Genomic DNA, 8,645 nt, shown 5'->3' with positions numbered 1-8,645 from the left:
CTTCAACTGCTGCCAAGGGCCATGTCTGGGTCCATGGCCTGGTAGCACCCAAGGTCTAAGTGGACATCTGTGACTTCTGTTGCAGCCAAAACTCATGTGGTTGCCTTTGGTCTGATCAGCTGACTGGGACCATGTTGTTGCCCAGGAGCCATGTTGCATCTGGAACCATACAGACCTAAGTGGCACATATTGCTATCCAGTGTCATGGTGACATCTGGGACAGGGATGTAGCTAGTGGCCTTACAGTAGCCAGGGTCTATGTTGATGTCTGTGGCCCATGTTGCCTCATGGGACTATGGGAACAATTTGTGATTGAATCAGAGGGCCATGCTAAGCCAGCCCTGCCTCTTGCTAGCCTTGGGATAACTGGCCTTGCCCCTCACTGGATGCTCCAGCAAGAAAACTGGCCCTGACCCTCATGGCCCCACATCCACACTGAGGAGAGATGGCCCCACCCTCACCACAGGAGGAGGGGAGCTTACCCTAATGGCATGGGCATAGGGGAGCTGGCTCTGTCCCTCACCTAAGGGTTGCAGCCTCAGTGGCCTGGATTGAGCAGCTCAACTCCCACCCAGATTCACAGCTGGGCCTGGGGTTGGCCCTTCCTAACATCTACCACATATAGGACCTGCCGGAGCTTGTGAAAGGACTGGTCCTGTGGAATGATGACCATAGGATCTCCCTGACTTGGATTGTCTGCAGGATATCTGAGAGGATTTTCAGTAAGGATCTAGTGATGATAGTGTCCCAGAAGCCAGAGACCTTGAACAAGTCCAATGACTTATTGCAATGAATATTGGCCAGTAAAGCTGATTGAACAAAAGGGTATACTGTGTGACACACCATGGCTCTAGATGCCACCAGGATGAAAGGCAGAGAGGCAGGAAAGATAAAGGAGCAAAGAGTTTTTATTTTTGTTGTTGCTGTTATTTTGTTTTTTGTTCTGCTTCTTTTTCAGTTTTACTCTTGGTTTGTTTGCTTCTCCCCTTTTTTTGTTAAAATTTTCAATTGGGACACCACTGCAGGAAGGAGGGAAGGATATAGAGGGACTGGGAATTTAGCAGAATTGGGGTGCATGATGTACAATCCCAAAGATTCAATAAAAATGTTATGTTAAAGAAATGAACAAGAAGCAAACAAACATCCCAGAAAGCTGGTAATGATGTCATTAAGCAAGAGGGCCATGTTCCAGCTACAGCAAGCAGCAGAACTTGGTAGGTTTGGTCACATGGTTCTGGGTTTAGAGTTAAGTTTGGAATTATGGAATAAATCCTTAAAGGCCAGGCATGTGCCAGGGGTGTCCTTGACAGGAAGCCTAGTAAAAAGGCCATTGAATGAAGCTGTGAAGTTCAAGCCTTGATTGCCTTAGAGACCCCCAAGATGTTAGAGATGCCTGCTGAGGAGAGCTGCTAACAGAGTAGAACCAGCCCAAGAGAAAGAAGTGTTCTGTGGTCTAAAAACCTAAATGGAGTTGGAAATCTGAGGAACACTTGAACATTGGACATGAATATGCAGCATTTGGTGTTTGCCCAGCTGCTGCTCCCTTCCCTGTGTTTTGGAACTGCAATGTATAACCTGTGCCATTTACATGTTGGAAGTATGTGCTCTGCTCTTTTATTTTGATTTTTACAGGTGATTATGGTTAAGAGATTGCATGAATCCCAGAAGAGACTTGTAACTTGGAACTTTAAAACATGGTTGAGACTGTGATAGATTATGAGGACTTTTAAAGTTGGATTTAATAAATTTTTCAATATGATATTGTTATAAGCTTATGGGGCCAGGTACTGGAATGTGGTGGAAGGGTGTCACTGTAGGGGTGGGCTTTGAGGTTCCCTTTGCTCCAGATAACACCCATTGTTTCAGTTGACTTCCCATTGCCTGCTCCAGCACCACATCAGTCTGCATGCCGCCATGCTCCCTCTCATGATGATAATGGACTGAACTTTTGAAACCGTGAGTGAGCCACTCCAATTAAATGTTTTCTTTATAAGAGATGCTGTGGTCATGGTGTCTCTTCACAGCAATGAAAACCCTAAGACAGATGCTATCAATTTGAGAATGGAGGGGAATGGGAAGGATTGGCAGGAAAGAACATGGGAAGGAATGGATAGAGGAAAGAGAATGGGAGAAATTATTATCTTAGGGTTTCTATTGCTCTGACAAAACACCATGACTAAAACCTTGGATAGGAAAGGGTTTATTTCACTCACAGTTCCATATAACAGTTCATTATTCAAAGCACTAGGAGGGGGGCAGGAACCTGGAGGGAGGAGCTGATGCAGAGGCCTAGAGAGATGCTGCTTACTGGCTTGCTCCCCATGTCTTGCTCAGTCTGCTTTCTTATTGAACCCAAGACCACCAGTCCAGGCATGACATCACTCACAATCCAAACAAAAACATGGTCCAACCTATCACAGTAACACCCCAGTCCCTGGTAAAACTTCTGTCTTAGAGTTTCTATTGTTGTAAAGAGACACCATGACCACAGCAATTCTTATAAAGGAAAACATTTAATAAACATTCTCAGCTCCTTCTCTAGCACCACGTCTGCCTGTATGCTGCCATGTCCCACCATGATGATAATGGACTACACCCCTGAACTGTATGCTACCCCAATTAAATGTTTTCCTTTAAGAACTACTGTGGTCATAGTGTCTCCTCACAGTAATAAAAACCATAAGTAATATAACACCTCACTAGCCTTTTACTGGGATACTTCATTATTCATTTTTTCTACATGAGTATGAATGTGTTGATATCTTTCTTCTGCATTATAACCCAGAACTTCTTTGTTTTGTTGCTTCAATTAGTGTAGTTTTGTTCACTGCTGACTCTTTAGTTATCTCCTCCCTTGTTTGCAGGATTGTGAATCTTATTGTTGTTGAGATACCTAACCTTTTGGTAAAACAGCATGTTCCAGGTTGACTTATATGCTCTAGTAGCTAATCTTCATTGTCAACTTGACACATGTAGGGAAAGGGAACTGTAATTAAGGAATTTCATGAGCATATTTGCCTGTGAGTATGTCTGTGTATCATCTCTTTGATTGCTGATTGATATGTGAGGGCCTAACTTACTGTACATGGTGTCTTTCTTGGGCAGAGGGTCCTGGGCTATATAAAAAGTTTGCTGAACATGTGCCTGAGAGCAAGCCAATAGACAGAGTCCAACCACAGTTTCTATTTCAGTACCTATTTGAGTTCCTGCCATGAATTCCCACTGAGATAGATGGATTGTTACCTGGGATGGAAGTATAAGCCAAATAAACCCTTTCCCCACTCAAGTTTTTTTTTTTTTTTTTTGAGATAGGGTCTCTTTGTGTAGCTTTGTGCCTTTCCTGGAACTCACATTGGAGACCAGACTGGCCTCAAACTCACAGAGATCTGCCTGCCTCTGCCTCCCAAGTGCTGGGATTAAAGGCGTGCGCCACCAACGCCTGGCTCAAGATTTATTAGTTACTGCTTTATCACAGCAACAGAAGAGCAAATGAGACCATATATTTATTTTCTCAGCCATTGATTTCAGTCATTTAACCAAGGAACCTGATTTTTCTTATTGGAGAATGTTGTACAAGCTAAAATGTGAAAGCTAGGAATATTGCTTTTTATGCCAATAACTTAGTTTGACTTTATTCACATAAATCTCTTGAGTTCTAGTCAAATTCCTGTTTTAATAAGTTGTTCCATCTTATTACTATGCATATTTCATTATATATGTATGTTATAATTTTTTTTGCCCTTCACCTGCTGAAGGACATCTGTACCATTTGGGTTTGGAGATTTTACAAATAAACCCATTGTGAGCATCCAACTCCCTGGATATGCCATTGCTGTGTTGTACAACTTAGACAGAACTAGAGCAATGTTTTCCAGACTGGATGTGTCACTCCAGACTTCATGTCAAACAGCACTGTGTTAGGAATTGAGCTTCTCGGTGTCCTTGTCAGTATTTGATACAATTATTAGTTTCCAATATATTTTGATAGATGGATAATAGATAAGGGAGTGAAAGAGCACAATTTTTAAGTATGCTTCAGTGCTTATGTATTATTTCCTGAGTTCAATATGCTAAAATTTGCAGAAAAAGTACACAGTACAATCAACAACTCATTAGCATCTCCTTATCTGTATCCTTGTCCCTCTCCTTCTCCTCCTCCTCCTCCTTTTTGAGTCTCAGTTTATAGGTAACTGTTTCTCTAAAGATTTCTCTGGTCTCACTGGCTGCATTAAGTCATCTAATGACAGGTTTTACCAGCTCCCTGTTCATAGCTCGAGACATCTAAAATTTTATAATAATATTAGCATGTGTTTAGTTGGTAAACATCACTCATCATCAGTTTTGCCAAAAGCTCCATGATGACAAAGAACTTACTTATTTTGTCTATTCATTATTTTACTACCCTTTCAAAATTCTGACATATAGACATTCGATAATTTTAAATTATTATGTAAATATGAATTAACAAATCTTTAAAACAAGAAACTTCATCTTAAAGTTCCACATTCTTGTTTATAAAATATACAATAGACTCAGATCAATTCTAAGACTTTAACTTTGAGTTGTGGGAGCTATAAATGTCACAGCTATAAAGAGGAGATGTTTTTATGTCAAACTTGATACATATAAAGATATGATCTTTTAAAGTTGTTAATAAAATATATTATCTAACTATTGCTGTAAAAGCAAGGTTAAGCATACTTTTCCTTTTACAAAAAAAAAAGGATTGTTTTCATCCTCCATGGACAAACATTCTCAGACACCTTTATTAATTTAATCAGTCTTCTCAGGAGACATTGGACCTTAAGTATTATTGGAAAGAGTTCATGACTCCTTCTATCTTAACATTCATTTAGAAGTTAAGACTAGATACATAAGAATTTAGTATCTTATTTCCCAATTAATATTTCTTTTTTTCAGATAATATCAAAAGGAATCAACTAAAACACAAATATTCTGGATTTTATTGTTACCAGTCTAACCTTTTTTTCAGAATCACTCAAAAACTGGCACCAATACAAATTAAGCTCAGTGTATTTAATGAAAACAATTTCATACCACAGATTTATCCTCAAATTTATGGCTAGACCAATACAAATTAAACTATGAGACATGGTCTAGGACAGGCAATGAGTTAAAACCTATTGTGCATAAATGTGTCTAGGAACAGAATATGATAAATCATATCCAACATGAAACATAATAGCATCGATGAACCTACAGATAGGAGGGAAAACTAATAATCCAATAGTTCAAGAAGTTATGGTTCCTGATAAAGTTGCTTCAGAGAAGTATAGAATGTTCTTTAAATTAATTATATTAACAATGAAGTAATTTTCAATTAATTTTGTCATTGGTTACTCTAAGAAGTGATAGAGCATGATTATATATGTTTAATGAATTATTTTGTTGTTTTTTATTATGTGTATGTAAATGTGTCTATGTGCATGTATAAATTCATGAGTGCAGGTGTCCACAGAGGTCAGAGGCATTGGATACCCTTGTAATTAGAGTTACAGAAGATTGTGACCAACTTGCAATAATTGCTCAGAATAAAACTCAGGTCCCCAAATTTAATTTTTATGCATAGAAACAATACAAAAGAATTGAAAAGTAATTCAATTATTTTATAGCACACCTGTAATTCATATCAAATTGCTTCACATCTAAGTAGATACCAATTTAGCCTCCTTGTTCTTAATTCTGTCCTGGTTAGGGTGCCTATAGAGCTTACTGTCTTTGAAAGTGATCATTCTTCTTTACTTTTAATCATACATTGGGAAGCTGCTCAGATAGAAGCTATTATATCAGACAGTTATGTTTAGATTATATTCCTCAGTAATTATACAGTTCATATACACAGCCTGTTAAAAGCATGCCTCCCAGTCTCTGTTCTGCTGGGAAGATAATGATTCATACATTGATAGGAAAACTTTGTGGGTTAAATGATGTAATCATGTACAACAAAACTGATAAGGTATCCATAATTGCATTATTAGTATCACCTAAGTATTACTTGTTGCTTATTGTTCTTAAGAACTAAAGTATTAAGATAACAACTTTAAGAAAAATGTAAGTGCAATAATGGTAGAATTTCCTATGAATTATGAAATGTGTTCTTGATTATTTTCTAGTAGAAGATTAACCAATAAAGTAAGAAAATATTGACAATTGCAAGATTTACTATGTCCCCATGGAAGTACTATGTATTAAAAATAAATACAAATTTTAAATACTGGTATTTTAAAATAATTTATTTTGTGAACGTTTAATAAATGTGTAACATTCTCCACATTTTCTTCTATCTCTCTGTCAATATTATTTGAGGTGAAACTTAAGAGTTCAATGAAGTGAGATGAAGTCTATAGTCCCAAGGACAGTGTTAAAGCAGAACTGCAGAGGACATCAGGATAGAAACTTCCTTCTACACCCAAGCAAATCATTTCCCTCAGCTTCATAAATGAGCATCCAGTTTGCCAGCTGGGAGAAAGAAAATTAAGGAAATATTTTAAAGAGCACCAAGACACTTTCTATCGGTTAGATCACACCACTTTTCCCCAAGTGTCTCAGGAGCGTGTAAATTTAAGGAGAGCAAGGCAAGTTTACTGCGGCTAGAATCATTTGTATTTGTGTGGAACTTGGAACCTGGTAAAGCTGTAATTCCAATAAGATAATATATAATTTACAATATAATCATTGGTATTGCTTTCCATATAAAGTAGTATTTAAGCTTACCAGTTGATGTCTCTCTCTTTTTTCCCATTTACTTCAAAATTTTAGTTTGATTGTGGATTTGCACAAGAATTTATAATGTAAATTTTGAATATTAGGCTGCTCTGGGGTTTTGTGAACACCACCAAGATCAGAGACTTGAGAAAAAATGTTTAGAGTGCAGGACTACAGGACTCCCTCTGAGTACCGAGATTTTGGGTGTTGTCAATTGATGTTGATGAATCTTTGATTCTGAATAAGTGTTATTATTCCAGTTTACTTTTTGTTACTGAAAAAACACCATGATGAAGAAGTGACTTATGGATGAAACATTTATTTTAGCTTCTGTCACCAGAGGGAGAATTCATAATGGACACATGACAACAGAATGCCGTAACACGAAACTGAGAGACATACATCCTTCAGCAAGGCTCCACTTCTTAGATGTTGTTCTGTAATCTCCCCAAACTATTCCACCAACCAGGGCCAATTGCTTGAGTTCAAGAGCCTACGGGGTATAGCTCTCATTCAAACTTTCAGAGTAACCCATATTTCCCATGACTCAATTTATATTGCAATGCCAGATTAAATATGAATTGTAATCTGAAGTAATATAGTATGGTTCTCTTTCTGAGCCTATACTCACTGATGTTAACTAAAGAAACAAAGATTTAACAACTTCTAGCAAAGGTGAAATTAACACAACCTTATGGACAAATAAATAACAAATAGAAACTAAAACTACGGATTTTATATTTTGTGCACATTTATTTAGGGTTTTGCTATTAGAAATGTCTATGGATCACAGAATTCCTTCAACACTGGCATTTTCCAAGATGGAATACTGCACTGGGTAAACAGTACAGGGGTTTAGAATCTCTCTGGCAAATTTAAAGCTTTCACTGAAGGACGATGAAGCAGAATAGAGAATGAAGAATGAGAATTGAGAATGTGTGGTCTGGAACTGATGTTAGCTTCATTAAATATACATGGGCTACTAATCTCTTTTTAAATGAGGTGTGAACATGCATCTGAGTGGCATAAAACTAATTTACACAGAATGCAGGCTCTGAGAATTGATTTCATCCTTGAAGCATGTGCTAGTACAGAATCAAAATTATGTGAGTAACACACAGGACTACTTAATTGCATATATATATATATATATATATATATATATATATATATATATATATATATATAGAGAGAGAGAGAGAGAGAGAGAGAGAGAGAGAGAGACTTACTCAAAATAGCTCTTTGAATGATATGTGTGAAAATGCAATGCTAAGACAATTACCATGATTATGAGAGTGAAAATCTGGTTAACATGTCAAAATGTTTCAGTATTTCCAACATTTTTCTCCTCTCAAAGAATTTGACAGAACAGGATCAAAGGGTTAAATTTTCTTTCTTCCAGGCATGATGTGTTTAATGGAAGATATTTTGCTGCGCCAGAGCCAAAAGAAAGAAAGTGGAGGAGGCTGGGCATTTGTCCAGTTTTTCCAATTTTATAATCCTTGGGGAAATAACTTCTTTTTTTTTTTCTGTTTCCACCCCACCCCGGGGTTTTTGCACTAACCATGCTTCTTACTGAGCTTTCTTAGGAAGGGGAGGTATCACCACGGACATCAGATTTCTGTCCCTTCTCATTGTCTTTCACTCCACCACAACTGATTCCCCATTTTCTTATCAAAATTTTGGTAGAAGGTGAACTTGTATTTATTGAAAAATACATAGAAAAAGAAAAATAATCAGCATTTTGAAGAAAAACTGGTCAAAGTAGCTAATAAATGTTCAAATATTGGGAGCTGTGGCATCACCAGGATTGCAACATATAAGTAGTTCAAAGAACAGAGTAACATAGGTGGGAAAAAGCACAGGCAACAGCTCCATCCATTATTAAAATAAATTACAGAGGATAAATTATAGCATAG

Source organism: Onychomys torridus, chromosome 6 (assembly GCF_903995425.1).
Source record: "Onychomys torridus chromosome 6, mOncTor1.1, whole genome shotgun sequence".
Taxonomy (NCBI): domain Eukaryota; kingdom Metazoa; phylum Chordata; class Mammalia; order Rodentia; family Cricetidae; genus Onychomys; species Onychomys torridus.
Note: the sequence above shows the minus strand (reverse complement) of the source record.